The sequence below is a fragment of the Globicephala melas genome, chromosome 3 (assembly GCF_963455315.2).
Source record: "Globicephala melas chromosome 3, mGloMel1.2, whole genome shotgun sequence".
NCBI classification, from domain to species: domain Eukaryota; kingdom Metazoa; phylum Chordata; class Mammalia; order Artiodactyla; family Delphinidae; genus Globicephala; species Globicephala melas.
This window is the reverse complement of record NC_083316.1, coordinates 140,312,263-140,340,053: the sequence shown is the minus strand read 5'-3', so window position 1 is coordinate 140,340,053 and position 27,791 is coordinate 140,312,263. Positions and strand designations below refer to the sequence as shown.

At 36.7% G+C, this 27,791-nt stretch overlaps 1 protein-coding gene and 1 pseudogene across 1 annotated transcript in view; both read right to left on the bottom strand.

Moving 5' to 3' along the window:
- TENM2 (teneurin transmembrane protein 2) overlaps positions 1–27,791 on the bottom strand; it is a 3,004,989-nt gene that overhangs the window by 2,956,671 nt on the left and 20,527 nt on the right. The window lies entirely within an intron of this gene.
- LOC115838796 (poly(rC)-binding protein 2 pseudogene) lies at positions 7,674–9,009 on the bottom strand (annotated as a pseudogene).

Sequence of the window (27,791 nt, the reverse complement as noted above, 5' to 3'; positions counted from 1 at the left end):
TAGGACTTCCCTGGTGGCGCAGTGGTTAAGAATCCACCTGCCAATATAGGGGACATGGGTTCGAGCCCTGGTCCGGGAAGATCCCACATGCCGCGGAGCTACTGAGCCCGCGCGCCACAACTACTGAAGCCCACGCGCCACAACTACTGAAGCCCACGCTTCCACAACTACTGAGCCCATGTTCCGCAACAAGAGAAGCCACCGCAATGAGAAGCCCGCACACCGCAATGAAGAGCAGCCCCCGTTCACCACAACTAGAGAAAGCCCGCGTGCAGCAACGAAGACCCAACACAGCCCAAAATAAATAAATGTATTAAAAAAATGGATATAGTTTAAAAGTTATATTACCTGTGTTACCAGTTTTGATCCTTCCAACATAGTTACTAATTTTGTTTGGACACTTAGGCCACTTTCCAAAACTGAGTATCCCCACACATATTTATCTATTGTATCTATTATTCTAATATATCTGGTACATAGATATAGTGTTTAATGTGCCTACATTGCTGAGCTTTTACGTACTCTCTAGTCTTAAATTTCTAGCCACCATTAGGATAGTATATTGTATGCTATACATATACATATATGGCATACATCCCTTGTGTGAAACAGTCTAGAAATTTTAAATAGAACTAAAAACTTATCCCTGCTTTTCAAGGACTCAAAACGTACTGAAGAAGAGAGAACATGTATACGTAAACATAATACAGGGTAGACTGTGTTAAGTGCTTCCATAAAGACCTATCTGAAATATAAAGTGGTCCAGATGAGGGAGAAATGCAGGCCATTGGGTAGAACTGGGATTGGGTTTGGAAGGATATGGAATCTGAATAGGGTCTTGAAGGACAAATAGGACTTTGAGGAAAAAAGAAAAAAAAGAGATGAAAAAGTAGGGTTATTCCAGGTGAATGAATCACACAAATAAAATTACAGAGACGAATTATTTCATGATGCAACTGAACCACAGGGGATAGAGGAAAAATGATTCTGGGCTAGATTTTCTGGGCTAGATTTCCTATTGCATCTCAAACTAAATATTTTCCAACATGATATTTATATTATCTACCATCCCCAACCATTCTCTCAGTTCTCATGCCCAAAATGTCAATAATCGTTTTCATTTCATTTCACTGTATTTAATATTCACTAATTTTTGCTCACATATATTTAATTCACACATGCAATAATATTTTAAATACCTACTATGTACTAGACAATAAAGATTTAAAACATGAATAAAATGAGAAGCTTTCTCTTGATAAATTCAGAGGAAAATTGGTTTTCTTTCTTTTCACTTCAAATTCCTTTATTGATGATGCTTATAACTGTGCATTTGGATGTGAGCAGGTAAATAGTAGGTCTAATAATATTAGTTACAACTAATTTGGTTGTAAGTGATAAAAACATAACTCAAATTAGTTTAGGCAGAAAGAAGGATATTGATTTAAAATATACTAGATTATCTCATATAATTAAACCACTAGAAATACAGAGTTCATCTGGGCTTCAAATTTAACTGAACACAGGGCATCCATAAGTCTGGGTTGCCTTCACTGCTCATTTTGTATGTACCTTGACTTTATTCTCTCACACTATGGCTTTGCTTTATCTGTATAGAAGGAAATGTAGCTGTCAACAGCTAACAAGCTTCACATGCCTTAGCTATTACCATCAACGAGGACAGAGGGAGGACTCTTAGTCTCAGATTTTAAAAAACATAATAAAAAATTACAGGGATTGACTCTCAGAATCCATTTTTAGAAGTATCAGTTATGAGAGAATTAAGAATAATATAGCAGAAATTTGGCAACTGGAAACTTTCTCTGTTCCCATTGAATTATCAGCCAGGCAGCCACATCCATTCATGTCTACTATAAATAATGAATACTACACAACTGGAAGGACTATGTTGGCATTGTTTACCACTACATCTCCAGAGTCTAGAAGTTAGTTATATAATTGTTTCTCACAATTTACAGTATCGTCAGAGACATTCCAGTCAACTTCTCTAGATAATGCATCTTTATTTCTAAGCTGAGGAAATAGAAAGTGACATTTCTGTGATTAAGAAAATCTACTAGTTTTATATGAATCGTTTAGAGAATTGTGATAACCTAATATCCATGGTTCACTTTAGGAGAGCTATGGAAAACAATGCTGCACAACCAATTGGCATTGTGTTTAGCAAAAGATCCTTAAAAAGTAATGCATAAAGTAAACTTAGTGTGGTTATCATAAACTATAGAATGTGAACATCATTTTTAGTAATTCAATAAGTTAGCTGCCTTTCTCTGTGTTTACTGTAAGTTTAATAATCCGTTCTTCAAGAATATAGGAATATTGAGAATAATTCTGCTCTCTGTTCAAGAAAATATATAACAAATACATATAAATAATGCCAAATTCTAGTTTACATTATTTTATCTTACCTAAACCATATGACATGGATGTATACTTGCTTCAAAATAAAGTGTGTAATATATTTTTTAACTAGGGCTGATATACTTCAAATTTTAAAATTCCACTCCCGGGAAAAACATGTTATATGTGTTAAGTTTCCTTCTGTGCCTAGAGTTTATGATGTGAATTTGGAAGTGACTGTTAATTATTGATAATTTAAAAAAAAATAGATTCAATTTGGAATATTTTTTCTTCCTTTTCCTGGAAAATAAGGGGCTATTTCTTTTCTTTAGCAAAATTATCTCTATCATTGGCTCTACCTCAGCTGTTTAGGTCTCTTCAGAGGATTTCAAAATAGTGCGTTTTTCTTTATACTCTATTTCATCTCATCACTTTTGATAATGATAATTATTACTATATTTTTTATTATAAAAAATGAACCAACCTCTACTGAATGCTTTCTTTGTGCCAGACACTGTACTTAATATTGTTACTCATCGGCTTATTATTTAATATCTATTCATACATTTCTCCAGTCAACATTTACTGAGATCCTACAGTGTTGTAGCACAAAAAAATTCTCTGTCTTCAAGATCCTTATGGTGCAGTGAAAGAATATTAACTAAACAGATAATATATGGTGTCCAGTAATGAAAAGACCTATGAAGGAAAAAAAAGGCAGGCTAAAAGATAGAGTGGCAGGGGCTGCTTTTTTTTTTTTTTTTTGTGGTATGCGGGCCTCTCACTGCCGTGGCCTCTCCCATTGCGGAGCACAGGCGCCGGACGCGCAGGCTCAGCGGCCATGGCTCACGGACCCAGCCGCTCCGCGGCACATGGGATCTTCCCGGACCGGGGCACGAACCCGTGTCCCCCGCATCGGCAGGCGGACTCTCAACTACTGCGCCACCAGGGAAGCCCTGCTTTTTTTAGATGGCATGTTGAGCACAGACCTGAATGAAATGAGGAAGTAAAATATATGAATACCTGGGAAAAAGAGGGTTTCGGACATTGAGGCCAGTAGTTGTGAAGTCTTAAGAGAAAGTTCCGGAGAGTTGTGCATGGGAGAATAACATCATTTGGCTTATACGGATCAGTGGTGGTTAAGAGCACAGCTTCTAAGGTCAGACTAGACTCCTGAGTCTGGATATGTACCAACAGACCCTGGCTACATGGTCATGGCAAGTTACCTTAGCTCTCTGGGCCTGTTTCCCCATTTATATAAAAAGGACCATACACATTCCTTTCTCATAGTTTGGAAATCAGGATTAAGTGAGGAAATCCACATAGATTAGCAGAGTATGTGGCACATAGTGAGTGTCCGAGAAATGTCTGCTATTACTGTTATTGCATTAGTTTTCTTATTGTCGCAGGACAAGATTGTTTTCCTGCCTTAAGGTAGGGCTATAATCTATCGTTCCTACCTTATGGACAGAACTTCTAGAGCAACTGCACAGCTGAGAAGTATATACTATCATACACCTGGGTCTACTGAGGTGAGGGCTGTCATTTGGGGGAACTCTACACTCTCTTTAATTGCTTTCCATCAAAGGAAGAATAAACTGAGGATGATTAAATTAAGTGAACTGGAGAAAGGCCATTACTAATGTAAATCATTATAAAAGCTTCAGTAGGCAAAGAAGTAGAAAACCAGAGAATATAATGTAGTATATTTGGATGGTCTTCTGGTAGACAATTAAATTGCTAAAAGTAAAACAGTACCACTAATAATTGCACATTTCGTTTAGTATATAATTATTCACTGTGGCCTTGCTATTTATCTTCGTTCACCTTGTACACAGTGCTTAAGGAAGGGAATACTTCTTTGTCTCTTTAAGATTAGAGTGCCAGATGAAAACATTCATCCCTCCATAAGAGGATAAGGAATACTTACCTCCCTGGAGATAACAAATATGGTGACTTATTACATGTCTAATATCTCAAGTGAAAAAGCTATTTCTGGACAGAAAATTTTGAAAAACAGTGGTGAATTATGGTAGATTATAATGTTTCTAAAACAGTCCAATTCTCTACTCAAAATATGTCACAAATTAAGAAAAAAATAAAGACTATTCTTTAGCAAAATGCTTAAAGCCACTACCCAATAATTACTGTGTGACTACTTACCAAACACGTAATTATAGCCTCTGTTTATAGAGTTTCTTTCACTTGCAAAGAACTTTCACGGTCACTACTTTTTCTGACTAATAGTAATAATACCTAAGATTTATTGAGAGTACTTCCTATGTGCCAGATACTTTCATAAATTATCTCCTTTAATTCTCACAATAGCTCTGATGTGGATTCCATTATCCCATAATTTACAGATTAGAAACTGAGATTCAGAAATGCTAAGTAATTTGCTTAAGCTCTCACAAGCAAATCCAGTTTTACAAATCCAGTTCCCAAAACTTCTCCTTAAATATGACTCTACACAGTTTCTCTTACAAATTTACCCTCTGGCAAGATAACAGGACAAGAATGATTGTTCTCTTAAAAAAAAAAAAAAAAAAAACCTTTTAAGTAATTTTTAAAACAGCATCCAAGAAGTTAAGTAATTTGAACAAGATGGCATAGTCAATCAGAGGCAAGCAGGACAAAAATTTCATCTGAGAAGTATGAAGAGTCCTTGACTTCATGAGTAATAGCCAGGTGTTGCCCTTTCATGCAGTCACAAAGCAGGAAATAAAAATAGAACAAGCCCAAGATTTTTGGATTTAGAAAATATTTCCCAACCAATTAAAGTTTCTACCTATATAAAGGTGGACTCAATTCCTACCTCAAAGCTAAATTAAGTTTACTTTGAGCTAATTTTTTTTCTGAAATTGTCTTCTTGCTCATTCCTTCTAATTATTTTGGTCACAACTCAAATATCATGTTTTTTTTTTTTTTTTTTAGTTTTCCCCTTTCTCCATTCAGGGCCTTCAACTACACATCTATTAGGCTGTTTGAAGTTGCCCCACAGCTTACTGATGCACTTTGCTTTTTATTTTTTAAATTTCTTTTTTATCGATGTGTTTTATTTCAGATAGTTTGTACTGTGATGTCTTCAAGTTAACTAATCTTTCCTTCTGCAAAGTCTAAGCTGCCTAATCTGATTATTTTTTCACCTCAAAAATTGTAGTTTAATACTAGAGTTCAATTTGAGTCTTTTTATATCGTGTTTGCCTTTATTCAACCTTTTGAACATATGGGAAATAGTTATAATAACAGCTTTAATGTCGTTGTCTGATTCAAATATCACATTTTCTGATAGATTTTCCCTGACCCCCTACATAAAGTAGCAACTCTCTTCCTTATCTCAATCGTTCTCTGTTGTATAACTATCACACTTATACATTATCTGTTATACACTTATACATATACTGTTATGAGCACATATTTTATTTTCTTGTCATTATCTGTCTCCATTACTAGAACGTAAATTAAATGACAGTGTTACTGAAACAGAAACAGAACTAAAACTGAGTTCCTCTGTCAAGTTTATGATTAACCTCTCAATCTAAAACTTTATTTCCTTGTTCCACACCCATTCCTCCTCAAGACTGAAGAACATCAAAGAAAAGAGGGGATTGAAACTGTGTAGGAGATGAGTGGCGAGTGAGCAAGCGAGCAAAGGTTCATCTGCCGCTCCCCATCGCTCGCATTACTGCCGGAACCATCCCCATCCCAGTCCATGGAAAACTTGTCTTCCATGAAATCGGTCCCTGGTGCCAAAAACGGTTGGGGACTGCTGGTTTAAATGAGTACCTGGGCTCATAGCAGATACTCAATAATTATTTAGTGAATGAATGAATGAATGGATGGATGGATGCATTTGATACACTGAGTTCTAAAAAACAATGTAGTCACCAATGTGTGTGCTTATGTATATATTATATGGATAGACACAGATACAGACACATATGCACACACACTCACACACACACTACATTTTAAGATCTGCAGCTCTATTTTGAACTCCAGATCTTTAATTAGTAATCAGATCACCAACCAATTGATAACACTTGGAAAGAGGCCTAATGAAAATATAAATTCAAAGTTGTCTTTAATGAAGGACAAAAAGTCAAGAGAGGAATAAAAATCTGCCCTCCAGACTTCATTAGGAAGCATCTCAAGCCCATCAGATTCATAAGTACTTCAGTGTTTAAGTTTGGGAAGCAATGCAAGAAGATTCAAAAAACAATGAAATGACTGGAAAGCATTTAATTAAATAGTCAGGTTAAAGGTTAGAGTTTAAAAGAATCCTCAAGGTACCTTAGAAATCATTTAAACAAAAGAATATAGATCTGTCACTGAATCAGGGTATTCAAATTGTTTTGTTGCTTTCCTGTTTAAATCAATACAGGCAATTATATATGTTCAAATAAAAAAATAAGTGACTTAAAAGCTGTATGTTTGAGTGAATAACAGACATACCAATTAAATGTAATTATGAAGCTTAGTTAACTAACTCACATCCTCACCAAACAAAATCTCTAGTTAGGCATGTGACACAATTCTATCTTTGCATATTACCCATTAGTGGTTCTAAGAGGATTTGAGTCAAGTTTTGAAAAAGCTTCATGAAACTGCTTTTTATTGCTATCCTTGATCTCCTGGGCTTAAGCGTTCTTGCTATTAATCTACAAATTGCAGATACTGATAAAAGTGTGCATATGAACTGAGATACCAGTTTTGAAAGGAAGCAATATAATTCTATAGGCTCCATTACAAAATAACTGGATCTGGAATTGGGTGCAGCGAAAGTTTTCTGAGGAAATGACTCCAAATTTGATCTTAAGTATGAATAAAAGTTTGTTGTGATAAACGGGACAGGAGGGAAGTGGAAGCAGGCAAAATAGCATGACAAAGATTCCTAAGCTGCAGACAACATGGAGCTCAAAAGAAATTGAAAAGCCCAGCTGGCCAGAGCTGAGAGTCTGAAGTAGCAAGAAGTGCTACATAATGTAGATGTAGAGGGCAAAATCATGTTGGCCCTTGTAATATTGGTTAAGGATTTTCCGCTTTTCTTTTGTAATAAGAGGCATTGAAAATTTTTTTTTTTTCTATTCACAAAGAAAAAGCTCCAGTCCATCTTTTAATTTTTTTGAAAAATTCCTGACATTACAGAACTAAACTGAAATGTATTAATATTCCACTCTTACATTTCCATGACAAACAAAAAAATTTCATGAGCCAAAAATCCCCCCCCAAAAAACAAAACAAAACAAAGACAAAACAGGGAGAAGCTTATAAAACTAAATATGGATCTCAGCATTAACAGCTGAACAGAGAAAGGAATTAAAACGCTTTAATTAAAAAATCACGAGTGGATGATAAAGTGTGTAGAAACTGAAAATTTACAAACTATTTAAAACCTGGAATCACTGACTGTTCAGAAACTACACAGATGGATCATGGGTGGTGGTGAACAGCAGAAAGGGATTATGGATGAGTCTGCATTGTTCTAGCTGCTCCCATGCCACCCGTCTCCGAGGAAAGCCTGACATTGATTAGATATTGAGCCAGGCTAATGCTGGCAGCAGATCCAGTGATGGTAATCTGCCTATCAGTAGATCCTTCCACTGGGTTCGCAATTTTGATCTGTGCCCCAGACATCTGACGGATCTCATTGATTTTGGCGCCTTGACACCCGAGTATGCAGCCAATCAAATTGTTTGGAATGGTGAGTTCATGAGAAGTAGTCTGAGCAGATGCATCCAAACCTGCACTGAATGCAGTCTTGCCATGCATCATGGGAAAATGAGACTGTTGCATTGCCAACTGGTGCAGCTTGGTCAAATCTGGCTGTGGAATGGCATACTGTCCTTGAATGGTATAGGCTTCTAGAGGTGGTCCCTCCAGGTCAGAGTTGAGGCACATGGATGGGGTGGTGTGGGGAAAGCTCGCACTGTCGCTACCTGTGCTGTACCTGTCCTGACCACCTGCAGTCATCAAAGATGACTGGAGAACTGGACGGCTTGCGCTGGTACGGGATGGTCACACCCTTCGGGGTGGACTGGGAGAGAGTCTCCAACATGACCACGCAGATCTGTTTCACACACTCAATGATGGACTGCGGAATGCCAGCAATAGTGATGGCCCCTCGAGTTGGGGAGCATATCTCCTGCCACCTGGACCTGAGCCCCTGTACTCTCACGTATTTCCTTGATCTTGCAACCACCTTTCCCAATGAGAGAGCCACACTGACTAGCAGGGATCACCAGCCTCAGGGTGACTGGGGGTCTACTGGCAGCTGTGCTATTGGTCATAGAGCTGCTGATGTCCTCTTCCATAGCAAAGCCTTTGAAGATGGCATTAGTGGGTCCAACCAAAGTGATAATCCTCTCAGGATAATTCCCTTCTGAGATGTTGATACATGCACCACTCTCCTCATGCATCTTCTTAACTGATTCTCCTTTCTTCCCGATGATACTGCCAACTTCCTTTCCATGCATAAGTAGCCGGATGGTGAGAGTGACATTTAATCCACCTTCAATCACACCGGTGTCCATGTTGAGCAGTGTTCTGAGGAGCTGGACTCTGAGTGGTCAGGTCTTTGGTCACTGGTGGGGGTGAAAGCCAAAAACTGCAGGCGCGAGGTAACTGAGGGGAAAAGGAGAGCGGGCGGGAAGGCGAAGGGCGGGAGGCCGGGGCGGAACAATAGGGGCGGGCGGGAAGGCGAGGGGGGCCCGCCCCCCCGCGGGCGGGCGGGCAGCAGAGGGCGCAGGCTGCAGCTGCTCCGGCTGCTGCCTCTGCTGGTCTGGGCGCATTGAAAATTTTTAATGTGTGTGTTTGTGTGTGCATGAGGACAAAGAAGGTAATGTGTTAAGTTTGGGAAGTAGGCATCGATGGAGGAGAATCAGTTTCATCGGGTCAATTATGATTTTGGGGTGATATCAGGAGCAACAATGTAAGAAGACATGCCTTAACTCTTAATCACTTCCCTTTAAATCCTCCACTACAACACCAATTTCTAGTTTGTACTCAGTGGCTTCTTTAACCTGAGGAATTAATTTTCTAATATGTGTAGCACTGGTCATTTCACTGTTGTTTCTCTCGGTGATTTAGATTGGACTAAAACCATTCTAAAGTCAAATAATGAGTGGAGTTAAAACCTGCTGGCTGTTTACCCAGCACCCCCGCCCCTCCATTCTCTTTTCTTGGAGACGTACAAGTACTAGCCATCCCTGCCTCATATAGCTAATGACCTCAGGGGAATATGGACAATCAGCCATATAATGTTGTGAGGTCCAGTGTAAAATGAAAACGCAGGTCCCTTGTTTAAAAATGATTAAGACTTTCAAGATGATACTAGCAGTATACTAAACTAAGAATGGAACTCTTCCAAGCCCAGGTTCTTGTGCTACTGCATAGACTGCATGACTATGAGATTGGCCTTGGAAATCTGTCCCGTTGCATTCCAAGGAGTGAACTTGATTGGCCCAGCAATGGTTATGAGGCCAAAATCTCACCAATGAGGCACGGGGTGGGGGTGGGGGGAGAAATAGTTTGGTCAGTGGGTTTCTGGCAATTTTGCTATTTCTTAGGAGAGAATGAAGGAATAAATGATCTCTTTGTTTCCTTTTGTTATTCCTTCTGGATTTGATGGCTGGAAATGTTGCATCCGTCCTGAAGGAAGCAAATGTTTATGATGGCAGAGACCAGAAATAAAAAGAACTGGTAGAGTTGATCATACTGTTGTGCCAAAAAAAAATCAACCAAGCCTGACACTCATCATGAATGAAGCCTTCCTATTACAGTGACAATACTGTTTCCTTGTCATTTGTCATTTTGAGTCAGGGATTTTGTTATGGAAAGGCAGAAGCGTTCTAAACGACAAATATAAATAAAGTCTTTCAAACTAAATTTGCTGAATGAAGTATTCCTTTTTTCAGTTAACAATATTTACTGCATTGTTAAATATTTTTAGAGCTGTACACCGTTAGAAGAAACGGGTATTACCTAGGATAACAGAAGCTGGCCGTTCATTCCTCAAAAGATAAAGAAATCATATGACAAAAAAATAAAACGTAATAACATTATCTATGTTGACATATTCTAGGAGAATAAATGTGTAAGTGCAAGGTAACTGCCAGGTGAGTAACACTATTCCAGTTTTTGTTCTTCTAATATTAAATATGAATACGTATTTTGATACTATTTTTGTCAAGGAAGTTTTGTAATGAAAGAAGATATCATCCAGAGCTCTCAAAAGGCAAAGAAAACCACCACACACTGCTATCAGATAAGCAAGTGAAAGACAAGAGAACAGCTATGCAAATTAAGCAGACCAAAATTATGTAAAACAAAAGTGAGAGTGTTTTCCCTGAAGAATTAGAGTAGCTATCCCAATCTGCAACACCCTCTCCATCCATTTCCTTCTGAGTTTCTATATGGTTACATACACCCTTTAAACTTAAAGAGAACACCAAAGGATCTATCCACTTTGCTTTTGTGAAGCTACAGGATGACAAAAACAAGACATGTTGGTTTCATTCACCCACAAAGTTATTTTTAGGAACTGAAGTGAGCACAACACATGATCACATCTAATTGTTTTGGGTCATAAAGGCAATAAAGAGGCAGAGTCAAGTTTAAATCCAGGTCGAAATCTGAAGCCTATGTTCTTAATTCCTGCAATTCAAAATCTTTGTTCATACATAAAGTCATAGCTGTAACAAAAGTAACCTCCTGGTGCTGAGCCAACAGAAGTAGAAGCAGAGGTTAACACAAGGTTAACACAGAAAGGTTAGTTACATCTTACTTGAAATGATTCTGTTCCTTGAGTGAATCTTTAAAGGCTAAGTGGGAATTTTATATGTAAAACAGTAGTAAATAAACTTTTAGTCAGAAAGGGTAACATGTATAAATATTTACTGAAGTTAAATCTTATGATCCTGTGGGTGGGAGAACCTATTTAGGGAGGTTAATTTCACAATATTGTACAAGATGACCTAGGCCTGCTGAGACTAGGCAGTAGGTTCCATCCTGCACCTTGATTTAATCCCTGACCCAAAGAGAACTTAAAATCTTCTTGCAAAACAGGAAATTAAAAGGCAAAATGACAAATGAAAATAATAAACTTAAATAATGCTTTACTATAAAAGAAAGGAAATATATTCCATGGAAATACATGATTACTTTCCAAATGAATCATAGAGATGAAATTTTCAGATGTTCAAAATACACAGAAGATCCTTTTCAATGGACTGGTCAGGGCACTTGTGTGTAGGGGGAAGATTGAGCCAGGTTTCAAAGAAAGAATAGGTTAAATTTATACTGTAGGAATGGGATAGCATTCCAGGATGACGGGAAACTGGGCAAAAGCACAAGAGTAGATAAGTGTATGTGAAAAAAATTGAGATTTCAAGGAAAGAAGAAGAAAGAGGACAAAGTAGGAAGTTGGTTGGTGCCAAGTCCTGGATGGCCTTGACTATTAGGCTATGACTTTGGAAGTAAACACTGTAGATAACCCCAGGAGTTTATTGTGTGACAGGCTGTGAAAGTATAATTTAGAGTTGTTCATGTTGCACTATTGGGCAGGATGAATTAAAAGAAGAGTCTAGAGTCAGACAAACCAGTCGATAGCATGACATATTAGGATATGGATATGGCAGTAGGTATGAAAAGAATAAAGGATATTATAAGGAAAAAAATCAATAAAAGTTATTAACTGATAGGACAAGAGGACGAGCGACAATGAGGTGTCTCTGATCATTTTAATACCTTAGCCACAAAGACAGGAATAAATCTAGAAAGTGTTATTTTAAGATGACAAAAGACCATGTAACTGCAAATATCCAGCAAGCTGCCTTGTAATAGAAAGTAGAATATAGATCTGAGAGGTATCCTCATGAACACTACTGAGATTACTGATGGACTCTCCAAAGTAGTGAGCATGAGCAAAGAATTGCAGAGACATTTGTGCTTTGTTGCTTCAGAGGCATTGGCTCCTTTCTCTGCTTGGAAAGTTCTCATCTACTTTCCTACCTGTAAATCTTGTACTTACCTGTAAAGTCTCAGCACAAAAGTCATTTCAGCATGGCTTTCTGTGACAATTGCAGAGTATTTTCTCTCTTTTGCTCCTTCAACACCTATTTATTCATTAACCAGATATTCACTGAGTATCTGCTATGGTCTTGACGTTGTTCTAGGTGTAAGGGAACCAGTGGTGAATGGAACAGTGTTCTTACTCTCATGCATATGCTTAATATTCTAGTTTGATTAGACAGACAACCAATCGGCCAATCAAAAAGTATATAATATTTCAGGTAGTGATAAATGTGTTTAAGTGGAGAGCTATTTTAGATTGTGTGATCAGAAAAGTCCAACTGGCAAAATGACATTTGATTAGGGACCTACAGGCAGGAAGTGAGTAAACTTACTGGACAAGGACAATGTTCCAGGTAGAGTGCCCAGCAATTGCAATGACCTTGAGCAGGAGCGTGTTTAACATGTTTGAAAATCAGCAAGAGGCTAAGGTGACTGGAGTTGAATGGGTGTATTGGGCATAGTAGTGAGCGACAGGAAAGAATATCAGTAAAGTACTAGAGATCCAGAGTTTTAGGGTACGATAGGCCATGCTCAAGGATCCGGGAGGTCATTGGAAGGTTTTGGTTAGTGAAGTTAACTACTCTGAGCGACCCTGACTCCATTCAACAATCACATTAGCCTAAGTGTCACAAATGCAGTGAAGAAAGTCGAAGGTACCACTAGAGTTCACGGAGCAATATTAAAATGTAGGTGAGAAACATGGAAATGATATCATGGTTTTTAAAAACATGTCTGTTGGGATTATCGGGGTGATAAGAGACTAAACAGCCAAGGAAAAGTCTTGCACTAGTTACTTCATGCCTTTTCCCTCTGGCAGGCTGGGTGCTCTCTCTCCCAGCTCCTCATGGCTTGCAGCTGCCTCCTCCTTGAAGAATATCCCTAGGTTGGATAGAATCACCTCACTCGGAAGGTGAGCCCTCCCAAGGCCTCCTCATAGCCAGTAATTGACTCTCATACAGGAAACAGAGAACCAGCCCTTTTGCCTCCAGGAGGGAACGATTCTAAAGTACAGTGCACGTTCTATGGTTTTCATCTGTGGATCAGACCAGAGCTACACTTTACCTGAGACCACATCCTTGCTCAGTTCCCCTTTCCTACCCAATCTGGTTTCACTCCCCTGCTTCTAGGGTTTTCCTAAGAAACACTCCCTCACTCAAATCACTTTTAGGCTTTGCTTCTCAGAAACCTGACTTACGACAAATCTTGTATTGTCTGCTATTTACATATTCCACAGCACCTAATAAAATGCTGACTATGCCATCACTGCATAATAAATGTCTGCTGAATTAAAGAACAGACATCAGGTATTATAAAAGAGTAGAGAATGCTATCTATTAATATTATTAAATACCATGTGATACCTTAGTATTCACAGTACTTCTAATTTTGAGTAAAACCAAAATTTGAGAACAGATTACATATGAATAATCATTTTATTTGTACTTTATGTGTAAATAACTCAAAATTTTTATAAGTCACCTTTCCTATGTTTAAGATAATTACACATATTTGCCACATTTTTGTCTATAAAACAAATAACTTTTGCAAATTAACTTCAGTACTTTCTGCTTCCTCTGAAGATCCTTATAAGTTACTAATGAATATGCTACACTGTAGCATCTTGCTGTCTCCCACACATTTAACTTCAGTCACCTGACTACACAGGAGTGCTGAGAAAGACTTGATTTGTTGAGATTGTGCATTTTAAACCTAATGCGTATGATGTGGTGAGATAAACCACAAGAATATTCTATGCTTGGTTGGAAGTCCATGATTATAATATTTGACTTCCTTGGGAAAATTACTCTCTAGAAAGTTCTCAGAATATTCTACTCAGAGAGACGGATTCTTTTCTGGTATATTGTATATCCCTCTCCTTCTCCTCCTACCCTCTGCATTCATCCAAATGCTTTTAACTTACTGTTTTGAAAAATTTCACAGTTTTCCTAGATGTCATCTACTGTACCTTTTTTAGTTTGGTCTCATGCCCTTTCAGGTTTTATTTCATTTTGTTTTGTCATTGAACTTTCCACCCAATTAACCCCAGTATTACACATCTCTTGCCACATGCTTCATGATCATATATCCATTTTGAATTGCCAATATAGATAAAAAATGCTTACTAATTAGAAAAATATTATAATCATCGCAATGTAAGATAACCAAAAATTATAGCCTCATTAGTTTCATAATATTCTTTCAAAGTTACCCTTCTGGTAAGTCAATTTTAAATTGTTTCAAATATTAGACTGGACAATACCTGAAAAATGCAGATATATGGTCATTTTCCTCAAAATTCTTGATTTTTTAATATGGAAATTGTTGTATATACTGGCCATTGACTCTATATAACTTTCTGTGGGTATATGAGAAATCCTCAATGCTTAAAGACCTCATTATTGTCCTGAAAAGAGTCACATATATGCAGCATATAAGGTCACATATAGAATTAGACAATAAGTTATGAAAAAACAATTTTCTTCTTTGTTCCTTTCTATTATTCTCCGTTGCTTACAGAATCAAAGAAATACCATAAGCTGGCACTTGTTAACTTCTAAAGTCTTTTGTTTCTATTCCCCATATCTACTTTTCTTTTACTTTTTATTAAAAAAGTAACCCAAGACCATTGGAGAATAGAAGCTCTATAATTTGTTTAACCAATCTTGTAAGATTAGATGTTTAATTTGTATCTAACTTTCCACCATTACGTTATGATTACTTCCATTCTCACAAATCTATGCACATGCCTATTTTTTAAAAATATCTAGGAGTGAACTATTGCTGAAAAGAGACTGAACTTGTTTTCATTGACTTCTTAGCCATTTATAATTTACTTTGTCCATTAGTCTACTGGTAGTATTGTGTTTTATCTTAAAGTAAAAAATAGAAACTTTATATTATCAAACATTTGTTTGAAATATATGTAAAATTTATATTTCAGTTTATAATTTTTTCCAATTATTTCCATTATTTCTTATTAGATAGGAATTACATATGTATGTATATTTTTTGTGTGTATACCACATTTAGGTGTATATTAGGTTTGGTTTAATGCACAGGTATATGATCCACTGGGAGTTAAGTCTGCATATGCATGAGTTGAGTTTTTTTGTTTCTCTTTGTTCTTTTTATATATGGATAATAAATTTTCAGCATCATTTATTACAAAGCTTATTCTTTCCCCTTGAATTACTTGGTATTTCTGCTGAAATTCATTAACCATATATGTGTGGATCTATTCTGTTCTCAACATCTATTTGTCCACCTTTATATCAATAGTACACCATCTTGATTACTGTAGGTCTATAATGAGACTTAAAATGAGGTTAAGTTCTCCACTATTTTTCTTTTTCAATGTTCTGGGAAAGTCTTTTGTGTTTCCATAAACATTTCAGAATCAGTTTGTCAATTTCTGCCAAAAAAAAAGAAAACTTTGGAAATTTTGACCTGGAGTAAATCTACAGATGTATTTAGAGAGAGTTGACATCTCAATAATAGTGAGTCTTCTGATCCATAATTATAATGCATCTTTCTTTTTATTTAGTTTTTTCTTTAATTTCTTCATCAGTTTTATAGTTTTAAGAGTACAGATTTTACACTTCATTTTTATTACTCTCTGTATTTCATATATTTAATTCTACTTAAAATTTTAATTTCCAATAGTTTTTGTCTAGTATACAGAAATTCAACTAATTTTTTTTAATAATGATCTTGTATCCTACAACTTTACTAAACTCACTTAATAGTGTTAATAGTTTTTTGCTACATTCTGTAGGATCTACTGGCATAGATGATCAAGTCATCTTCAATAAAAGTTTATTCTTCTTTTCTAATATGGGTATTTTTTGTAGATCTCTATTGCCTTATTATCTTTAATGATCTTTGTTGCTTTACTTCACTGGATAGAATGTGTAAAGTTGAATAGAAGTGATGAGAACAGACATCTTTCCCTTGCTACTGATTTTAGAGGGAAACTGTCTGTTTTTCAATTATTATGATTTTAGCTGTAGGTTCTTCTTAGATGATCTTTTTTTCAGGTTGAATAATTTCCCTTTTCTTTCTCATATGCTGAGAATTTTTATTAGTTTTTTCTTAATTAAGAATATTTGATTTTTTTCAAATGCTTTCTCTACATATACTCAGAAGATCACATAGAGATCACATAGATTTTTTTTAAAATTTTTATTCAGAATTACATTGATTGTTTTTCCAGTGTTAAACCAGCTTTGCATTCATTTGCTATATTTGATTTAGTCATGATGTATTACCCTTTGCATTTTTTGTTAGAATTTATTTTGTAAATTTTTGTTTAGATTTTTGCATCTATGCTTGTACAGATAAATTCTCTGTAGTTTTCCTGTGATATTCTTGTTTGTGTTTGGTGTCAGTGTAATTTAGTCCTTACAGAATGATTTAGGGAAGATACCCTATTCTTTAATTTTTTTGGAAGAGTTTTGCTAGAGTGTGTTTATTTCTCCTTTAAATGTTTGGGAGAAAGCACCAGTGAATCCATCTGGGCCTGTAATATATATATTTTTAATTTGTTTGTTTATTTGTGTGTATACAGGCTTAATGTTTTTAACTAAAGCTTCAATACACTTATGGTTGTAGAACTACTCAGGTTATCTATTTCTTGTTTAGTGATATTTGGTAGTTTATGACTTTTAAAGAAGTTAGTATTTCACTTAATCTTATACTGTCTTTATATGGCAGTTCTTCATCAAAATCTCCAGCACATACATGACAGCTTTTCCTCATAACCAGAGTTGATGTTGGCATTATTCCTATTTATACTCTTGGTCTTTAAAAGTGAATTCTGGGAATAGAAAAGAAGGATCTATGATACAGATTAATTGCTCACCTAAGAGTCTTTTATATACTTTTTAACATACACTATGGTTACTGGGTTTCCATGCACCCTAACATTTTCCCTTCTTTGCCATGGATTGTAGAGGCTTCTTTGTTGGAGTGGTTTCATTTTTGCCATGGTTGGGCTATCTAGGGTTTTACTAGTACATGGTCAGTTTTCATTTGTAATGCTCACACTGGAAGGCTTGAGGTTTACTAAAACCTCATAGGCCATTTCAGCACTACCAAAGACCCAGGATGGGTGACTTGCTTTTGTGGCCAGTCCCACTGCTAGTGCTGGAATTTTTTTACTTCTTGTTTCACAGAAAGGATAACTCCTATAGGGCGTCAGCCTTTATGCAGGAAGCCTCGTTCCAGCTTTTGCTATGTACACTGACTATTTTCTCTGCTCAGGTTTCCAAGTGGGTACTGAGAGCCCAGTTTCTAAATCAGTGACTGATTCTTGCTCTTTCAGCTTTAATTCTAGTTTACTACCATGGGTTTGTGTTTCCTTCTCATTTCTGGCATTTGGAGATTACCTTTCACTGTTTTTTCTTACCTCTTGAATTGCACCTTTCCACGTGCAACTGAATACATTTTAAATAAATCTCCTATGCTCCTCTCAATTCCTGTTATAATATATACATCATTTTACTTCTTGGGTACTACTAAGTGATGGTTAAAAAAATTTAAAAAATATGTGTTTTCCATAGCCTCCTACTTTCCAGTAACTGTGAATCTCAGCAGTATATATCTCTCTTTGGGACAAATTCAACAACAACAACAAAAAAAACAGAATCTCTGTAGAAACAGTGACTTTCAAACATGGGAAAGAAAAACTATTTTTCCTACAATCTACTTAGTATTGGTGGTATGGATAAAAATATCTCCTTAGAACTATTATCTTGAGAACTTAAGAATTTGAGATCTTATCTTAATTCTGTGTGGGAGGACTGCTTCTGACAAGCTTAATATTTTTGCTCCAGATAACTCACCTCTCAACTTGTCAAGTCTCTGATGTGAGATTCAGCGTTAAACAAAGAGTCACATTGAAAGACTTACACAAGTAGAAAAGTTTAAAGTAAGGCAAGACATGCCTCTCATTAACTAAGAGAAAAAATTCTATAACCTCAGATATGATTCTGTCTCTTTCATGAAAATAATTTACAAATGGGCTTTCTCTAATTTAGTCAGGTCTGTTACAACTCAGGATAAATATGAAAGGGGGTCAAATTAATTTTTTTTCAGTTCTATCTCAATTCTTCAATCCTGCATTTGAAAGATTTTATTATTTTTTCCATTTTATGTTAACATAAGCTGGAATAATAAATGTCCATTATTTAAACCAATTGAGCCAAGGTGTCGACAATGACACCCTGCCATACAACAGAGAATATGTGCTTTATGAGGACTATATGACAACATCCATTAGTCAACTAAAAAGTCGGGGGTCTGGCTTTCTGAAAGCCACTCCAGTTCCTTCATTTCCTTTGGAAAATTCATAGGTAGTTCAAAAGCATGGATATGCACCTTTAACTTAATAGATTTATTGCTATTCTGTACTCTGAAGCATGACAGACATTGTCTAAGGAGAAATATAAATAATATTGTTTGTAAGAAAACTGCTGTCCTGTCATGCTTGTGAAACAGCTTAATGCCTAATACCAACTGGTCATCAGCAAAAATAGTTACTAATAATATATATATATTTTTTGCGGTATGCGGGCCCCTCACTGTTGTGGCCCCCCCCGTTGCGGAGCACAGGCTCCAGACGCGCAGGCTCAGCGGCCATGGCTCATGGGCCCAGCCGCTCCGCGGCATGTGGGATCTTCCCGGACTGGGGCACGAACCCGTGTCCCCTGCATCGGCAGGAGGACTCTCAACCAGCGCACCACCAGGGAAGCCCACTAATAATATTAATACTATTTATTGTTAACAATATATTAATAGCTATTAATAATATCAAAATCACCATTTACATCTTCTGTAGTCAGGAATCACTGCTCTGCTAATGTCCTCCCCTCTACCCTTTTGGCATCATTCCTTTTCCAAATCTCTCAACTTTCTCTTCTCTCCTTCTCTGCAACTCAGTTCTATAACCCGATAAGCCCCATGCCTACTGCAAATGTTTAAAATAAAGGTTTTAAAATTTCTATTCTGAAAACTATCATTAATATTTTTAGTGTACAACAGCATATATATGTGTACACTTTATTCCCTTTTACCTTATTCCTTCTTTGTGTATATCTCTCTCTATGACAACATGTGAATCAAAGATCCATGAGGTCAAATACTGCATGTTACATCAGTGTACCCAAGACACCAGTACACTACTAGGCACAGACTCAAGATACAATGAATAGTGGATGATAATGGTAATGATAACAGAGATATATCTTCCAGCTCTTTTGGAAGTTGGATTTTTCCCCAATATTTAGATGCAATGAATCTATGACACCTAATAATAGGATTAATGAATTACGTGTTATTAAGGAGTTTAACTTCAAAAAACAAGCAACGTATCATAATATATTACCTTCTGAAAATAAAACCCCTTTTAACTGCTTGATCTTCACACAACCATGCCTTTCTATATATCAAAATAAAAGACTGTGAGTCATCACACATACTCCCACTTTGAAAAGTCTGGAAAGAACATTTTGAAAGATAAAAATGTTTTCAGCCAAGCCTGTAACAATAAGTATTGTTTGACCAGGCTTTCGCAAATTTGATTCCTCCTTGTAGCTGAATAACTTACAAAATGCCATTTTCCAATCTGACCTCTATTTTGAGTTTCAGAAACTCAAATGGACATCTAAAACAACAAAACATATTCCATACCCTCTCCCCGCAACAAAATATGATTTCTCAAAAATCACTTTCTTGCTGAGGTCTTGTCTTGTATGTCAAGTTTTTGCCAGAAGCCAATTTTTATTGCCAGGTTATAAAACTCTAAAATAGTAGCTCTATTATGAAAACCCTGACATAACCTTAGCCACAGTGAATGGCACCAGTATAATACACTGAACACAGCTTCAGCCATTAGCTCAAATAGCTTGATTTTACCCCATTGTTGTTCATTGTCCCCTATACATTTGCTATAATGCCTGTGGTGCCTTTCAATACCACTTAACTATAGGCTGTCCTCCAGGAAATGTCACGCACAGCCACCTCTGGTGACATGCAGACATGTGCTAGTTAGCACTGGTTTGTCACTGAGATTTTAACTTGATACACTGATACACTTACTTTTTTTTTTCTACAAAAATACACTCCTTTACCGAAAGAACACACCCCCCCAAGCTATGCTGTAATGTGAAGCTGACAACTTACCTCATTATAGCCTATTGTTTTTAGGTAGCTTACTAAATGAGGAAGATGTCTGAGTCAACCTGCTATTTACAGAGCAGGGGGAAAAAATGTGTTTTTCCCCCATTTCTACTTAACCCGTTCTTTAATCTTAATTGTGTTAGTGTTTTACTTGAATGTGTACTGTTATAACACTATTTTACGTAATGATGTGGTAGACTACAGCCTAATCAGACTGAATTATAAAATCTGGAGCCCTTGGTGAGTTATCAATGTGGGAAGGGCATCACGCCGTGCAAAACGAGACCTTAAGAAAGACTCCCAGAATCTCCCAAAAGATGAGAAAGAAATACCTTTCTCTCCTTAAGGGTAGTAAGAAATTCTCAGGAAACAGGCTGAGAATATGTAAAAAAGATATCACGAGATTCCTGGCTCATAGTACTAGAGCTAAACAAAGTGCAGCTTCATAACATATATGATTTTCCTGCTGTTTTTAAATTTACAGACCTCCAGTGGGAAATTTATGTAAAAGACACACACAAATTTTTGGCAAAGATAGACACAGCACTTTGCATTAACAATACTAATATTCTTTTTTTTTTTTTTTTTTTTTTTTGCGGTATGCGGGCCTCTCACTGTTGTGGTCTCTCCCATTGCGGAGCACAGGCTCTGGACGCAAAGACTCAGTGGCCATGGCTCACGGGCCCAACCACTCCGCGGCATGTGGGATCCTCCCGGACTGGGGCACGAACCCGTGTCCCCTGCATCGGCAGGCGGATTCTCAACCACTGCGCCGTGGTTGGGGAAGCCCAATACTAATATTCTTAAGACAATTGTCTTCCACAGTGGTTGGCTAATAGTGAAAATCTCAGCAAATTCTAACAAGATCTACAACTTTTTATGCATGGCTAATAATTTCATGACACTACATCCAAACCTCCAAAATAATGACTGAGTAAATGTGTGAGCAGCAAGTCTGGATAAAAGGAAATAGGAACATTTTTTTGTCCCGTGCCTTGCTATTGTCCTGCTACTATGAAATAAAATACTGACAATTTAGATGCATCTGCTTAATTTTTGAAAAATCATGAACTGTGACATCAGGCCACCATGAAGTAGATAATATTATTGTTCATTTCCATCTCTAAAATAGGCTCACAAAAAATTTTAAGTAGGAGAATAAGTTGCCAGTTGTATTATAAATTGTAAAGGAAGTCAGAGAAATTATTTCTCCAGTCCCAGGTGCACACTGAAGAAATGGGACCACAACATCTGAGTGCACTGAAATTCTAACACACACACACACACACACACACACACACACACACACGAGTTTAAATATAGAAGTAGTGATGGGGCTGCCTAAAACTGTAGGGAAGTGTGTTTGTTTTTTACTGTTATCTTAACAAATAATCACAAATTTAGCAGCTTAAAACAACACCCATTATTATCTCATAGTTGTTGTAGGTCAGGAGTTTGGCTCAGCAGCGTGTCTCTTTAGAGTCTAAAAGCAGAAATCAAGGTGTCTGCAGGGCTGTGATCCTTTCTGGAGGCTCCAGGAGAGAATCCGTGTCCGTCTTCATTTAGGTTGTTGGCGGAATTCTGTTTCATGCAGCTGTAGGTCCCAGTTCCTTGCTGGCTGTCAGCCAAGGGCCATTCCCAGTTTTAGAGGCCTCCCACATTCCCTGGCTCATGGCCTCCTTTCTCCATCTCCAAAGCCAGTAACAGCAGGTTGACTCTTCCTCATGGCAAATTTCTCCAACACACTCATTTCTCATTCTGACACTTCTGCCTCCCTCTTACTCTCTTACAGGTCCATGTGATTATGTAACCGAGCAGGCCCTTATGGGGCCTTCCAGGGACAGGCCCTTCCCCTGCATTCTCTGCTTCAGCTCCTCTCTGAACTACCTAGATAACAGTATTTGATGCACATTTCTTGAGTTGTTTTACAGATGTGAAAACTCCCCATCAAATGGAAGATGTTAACTATTGATGACCATGAGCACATAACCCTAGGCCTAATGGAGCCTAAGGAGATAGTGTTGAACCCTGTGACACCGCCCTGTTACCTCACCATCAGCCAAAGAATTGTGCAGGAGCTGTTCACATACCCTGCAACCTCCCCACCCCCAGCTGGCTTTTAAAAGTGCTTTGCCTCAAGAAACCGTTTGGGGAGCTCGAGGATTTTTTAGAGCAGGAGCCACCCATCTCCTTGCATGGCCCTGCAGTAAACCTTTCTCTGCTCCAAACTCCAACGTTTCGGTTTGTTTGGCCTCACTGTGCGTTGGGAACACAAACTTGCGCTAACAATGACTTGTCCTGGATAATCTAGGACAGCCTCCCTATATTAAGATGCATAACATTTATATGGTCTGCAAAGTCCTTTTGCCATAGAGGGTAACACAGAAGTAATGTGAGGGGTAGGGATGGGGGCAAGGGAGAAGACCATAGAAACCACAATCCTATCTACCATAGGGAGTATTATACTCTTATCTTTAAGTTATCATCTTTTTTTTTCATAATATTGTCAATTACTCAAAAGGAAAAGTTCTAACTTTCCTAAGTAGAAATTTTATTTATAAATTTTATTTATTTATAAATTTTATTTTCTGAGTTTCCAAAATTTTAGTTTTATCAGTATTATATTACGCTCAGCTCACCTAGTCCAACAAACCCATTTCTGTTCACTTCTATTCTCCCCTACAATATTAAACATGTGCTCTGGAACCACATAAGAATATCCATTCTTACAATCTTTGAATAATAAAATCTTAAATCTATTTCAAATAGACTGTGATGTCACCGTGAGAAGGGTCACGTCTTACTTACTGATTTCTAGGGACAAAATCAGGATGAAAGAATTTCTCTGTGATCTGTATTCTACTGAATTCAAAGCCTTGCACTATAGAAACATTTATTACCTGAAGGCCTATATACATTTTATAAAATTTGACTGTACAACAAGATAACTCACTGTAGAATCGAGTTCATCAGCCTATAGCTTTCTCTATTACATTTCATGGGGATACCATCTCTAAATAGAGAAATCTCCGAGAGAGCAAAAACTACTCAGAAACTTCCTTCAGTAACTCACAATCATAACCTGGCTTACACAGCAAGTCTGACACATTCCAAAATAAGATCCACCCACTGAAATTATTTTTCTATGACAAAATAATAGATAGATAGATAGGTAGATAGTAAAGCAGCTACTGCAACAATATACTTTGAGAAACTCAAGGAGGAAACCTTAAGACCAGGATATCATTCTGGGAATCACATCCATGGGAAAGGGAGAGAAGGTGGTAGAATATGATGCACTGTTAACTGAAAGTGAAGGTTTGAGGAAAAGCATTCCAGCTTGAGCAAGTATTAATCAATAATAGATGTTTGGAGGGGAGGGGTTGAAAAGAAACACTAAAAATTCATTTAGTGTAACCCCTTTGGAGGGAGAAAAATAAAAACTCTGACCCTTTCATTATATACATGAGACTCAGTTTAAAAAGCAGGGGAGACCTGTGCAAACTTTAGGTGAGGCTACACTTGTCTTTATTGCTTCTCCAGAGTTATCAAAGAAAGATGGTTACATTGAAAGTTTAAATTATATGCATCAGGCAGTCTGTAAGACATTCTTCTTTCTGAGTATGGAAGGCCATGCTTCCTAAGATATGCTAAGGAAAATCCACAACTTAAATAAATGCATTTGTTCTTTGCTCAAAGCTTATGATAAATGTTCAACCAAATCAGTTTCTTTATTTGTAGTGAGAAGCTATTTCCAATTCAGACTCCTTTTCTCCTAGTGGGTAAACTTCTTGGAACATCTCTTTGTAAGAATTCTGCTTCTCTAAGAATAGCTAACTTTACAAAATTTCATGTTTTTACATGACATGTGAAATAATTATCATTGAACAGACTTTAATTTATTCAGGGGGGTATATAAAAGATTTGTTGATATTAATGATAATCATGAATTCTTTATTATTATAAATTAAGTTTCATAATAAAACAGATTGAAAATCTAGTTTTAAAGATCATGTTTGAAATAATTAGATATTTTCATACAACCTATATCTCAAAAGCTACTTTTGCTCTCTGGGTATGTTTAACACTTACTCAAAGTTGATATATGTTCCACTTGTCACTGAAGTTTTATGTATAATAACTCTTGATAACAGAGGGCAATTATTGGGTTAAAGTTGACACCAACACATTCTTTATCAAGCATGAAAACCTTACCTTGACCTTTATACAATTATTCTTATGAAATGAAGAATTAATGCTTTCCAAAATAGTCATACAATGATATGGGCACTGTATTAGTTTAAGGTTAAAAACTCATGACACTGTGAATGAGATGCCTATTTTCCAGTATTCATTTGCATGATTAAAAGGAAATCTTTGCCTAGCTGAAATTTGGGGTCAAATGGTCGTAGTATCTATTCATAGTAACTATTTATAATGTCTTGCTTTTAAAATTTCAGTGCATTCAAACATCAGTCAAACTAAAAGATTTCAAAATCATGTAATCTCTGCGTTAGAAAGAATTACTATAAAGATAATTTAGTCTAACACTTTCTCCACAGCATGGTCTTTCTAAAATTTTTCAGACCCAGTTTGACCCCTCCCACTCCCTATCAATGATGGGAAAAATCACAAGCCTTTGGCATTTTTAAGTAGTTTCAATTTGCAGAAAGTTTTGTCCCTGTTATGAGTCAAAATGGGCTCTTCTGCTATTTCTCTCTTTTGCTATTGGAGTTATATAGACAAAGTCTAAAATGTCTTTTTCAGAAGAAAACACTTCACATATTCTAAAATTCCTTTGTCCCTTGAAGTTATCTTTCCTTCTGCGTAGGCATCTTTATCATTTTAATCTTTTGTAAGATTTCCTCATCTTCCTTCTTTGCTCTGGGAGAACGAGTGAGACAAAGAAGTTGGTATCTCAATTCATAGAGTTAGTCATGTCAGACTGTGAAATTCTTCTCTACCCCCATTGACTTATGTGTGGATCAAACTGGTTATTTCACCTCTCTGAGCTTTTATTTCTTCTGCCACATCTAAGACCGCAAGCAATTTATCCAAACTCTCTGAGCCTTTGTTGTATCCCCTACGATCTGTTTAACCTTGAGTAATACATTTTCCATTTCTGAACCCCTATTTCCTCATCTGTACATGGAAATAATGGAGTTGCCGTGAAGTACTATCAGAGATAATTTGTGAAAGTACCAAAAAAGAATTTCTGAAACATAAAAACACTTTAAAAATGTTAGTGTTTCTGCCCTCCTTTTGACTTAATTACATTTGTCAATATCCCTTTCTTAGCCCGAGTCTTCTTAAAAAAACAAAAACAAAAACTGACAGGCAAAAATTAAAATGTGATAATTTACTTGAAAGATATAAGCCTCAAGTGAGGTGAGTGAGGCAAGAAGCATGAATTGTGTTACTGTTATGTCTACTGCTTCCCCATGACCTGCAAAGAGAAATCAAAAGTCACAGAGCAAATGAGTTTGCTTGTCATGTGGGAATTCAGTGGAAGGTTCACTGCAGGGAGAACCTAGAAATTGCAGACAGAGGGAAGAAAAGGAAAATGTACCTGTTTGGATTCCTTCAGTCTCCTGTCTCTCACTGGCCTTTCCATTTCCAGGTTGTTTCATCTAGCTCCCCAGTGGCTGCATAAGAAGTCAGATCTCAGGACTTGTTATATAATATTTCAACTGAGTACAAAAGTGTAGGAATGATTCTGCATGGATTAGACCAATTAATATGGAGAAGGAAATCTGAGAAACCACTGGCAAAGGCCACGTTCATAAATGTAATTCTTTTGGAATTACCTAAAACTAGATGAAGCATTAGCAGGTTAACTTATATTTGTTGTTGTTATTTTGCTATTATTGTCATTTTATTAAGTTAGTCTAGCAATCACAGAACAAGTTCACATTGTTGACTCATTTTTACATGTAATAAACCATTATTACCATTACTGTTACTAATATTATTATTTTAACTTTGCTGCTATATGATATTATCTCCTCATTGAAACTCATGGCCTCACTATTGTAGGCTTTTCAAGATATGTCCCAATTTATTTTTCCATGTTGTACACTAACGTAAAATCTCTTCACTCTAATCAACTTCAACTATCCATTCCTATTAAGCTTTCTCTTCAACATTAACTTTGTTAATTATAGACAGAATGCACTCTTCAAAAATTTATACATACCTATGTCTAAATCCTTCCTTAAGAATCAGTTTTAATGCCATCTTCTCTATGAAGTTGTATCATATCCCCAGATGGAAATTCTTTCTTTCTCCATTAAGCCCTCATAACACTGACTACTTTCTCCTTATGTTACAGTAATAGATGTGAGTCTGACTTTCTCTATTTCATTATCAATTTCTGCTCATTTACTTAGTGTAGATATTCATTCAGCTGCCATGACACTGATGTAAGGTTCATTTCTGTTTTCACCATTGCACAAAATAATTGGTAAGAATACACTAAATATTATTGAATGGATTGATTAATCTAGTATTTAGAATGTTTTTTATATTTCTTAAGAATGTATTTTTAACCCAGACGCTACAGAATGGTTCTCTCATCTTTGGGAAAGCTAAGTAAACTTTGATTTTACAGTCTGATGAAGTCCACAGCTTTTCTACTAGTTCAATTAATTCAAGATGTGAGTAGGGATAAAGTTACACTCTCCTATACCCCTCAATCATACGTCCCTATGTCTTTAGGTAACAGTGAAAAGTTACCTTCCTTTCTCTTGCATGCAAAACTGGGCCTCTTCATAAGAAAAGTTTACAAGAAAGGTTTAGAATTTGTAGTCTGGATTGAAGATTTAGAGCAATGGAAGGTGTCACCAAAAGTCTCTTACTATTTCACCAACTCTGTCTTTCTCCTCTTTGCATATCTGCTCCTCATCTCATCTTCTCTCTATATCAGTCCCACTCCAATAATATTAAAACATGAGCCATATATGCAATTTAAAATTTTCTAGTAGCTCTGTTAAAAAACTCTGAAAAGGGGGTGAAAATGATTTTAATTATATATATATATATATATATATATATATATATTTTTTTTTTTTTGCAGTACGCGGGCCTCTAACTGTTGTGGCCTCTCCCGTTGCGGAGCACAGGCTCTGGACGCGCAGGCTCAGCGGCCATGGCTCACGGACCCAGACGTTCCGCGGCAT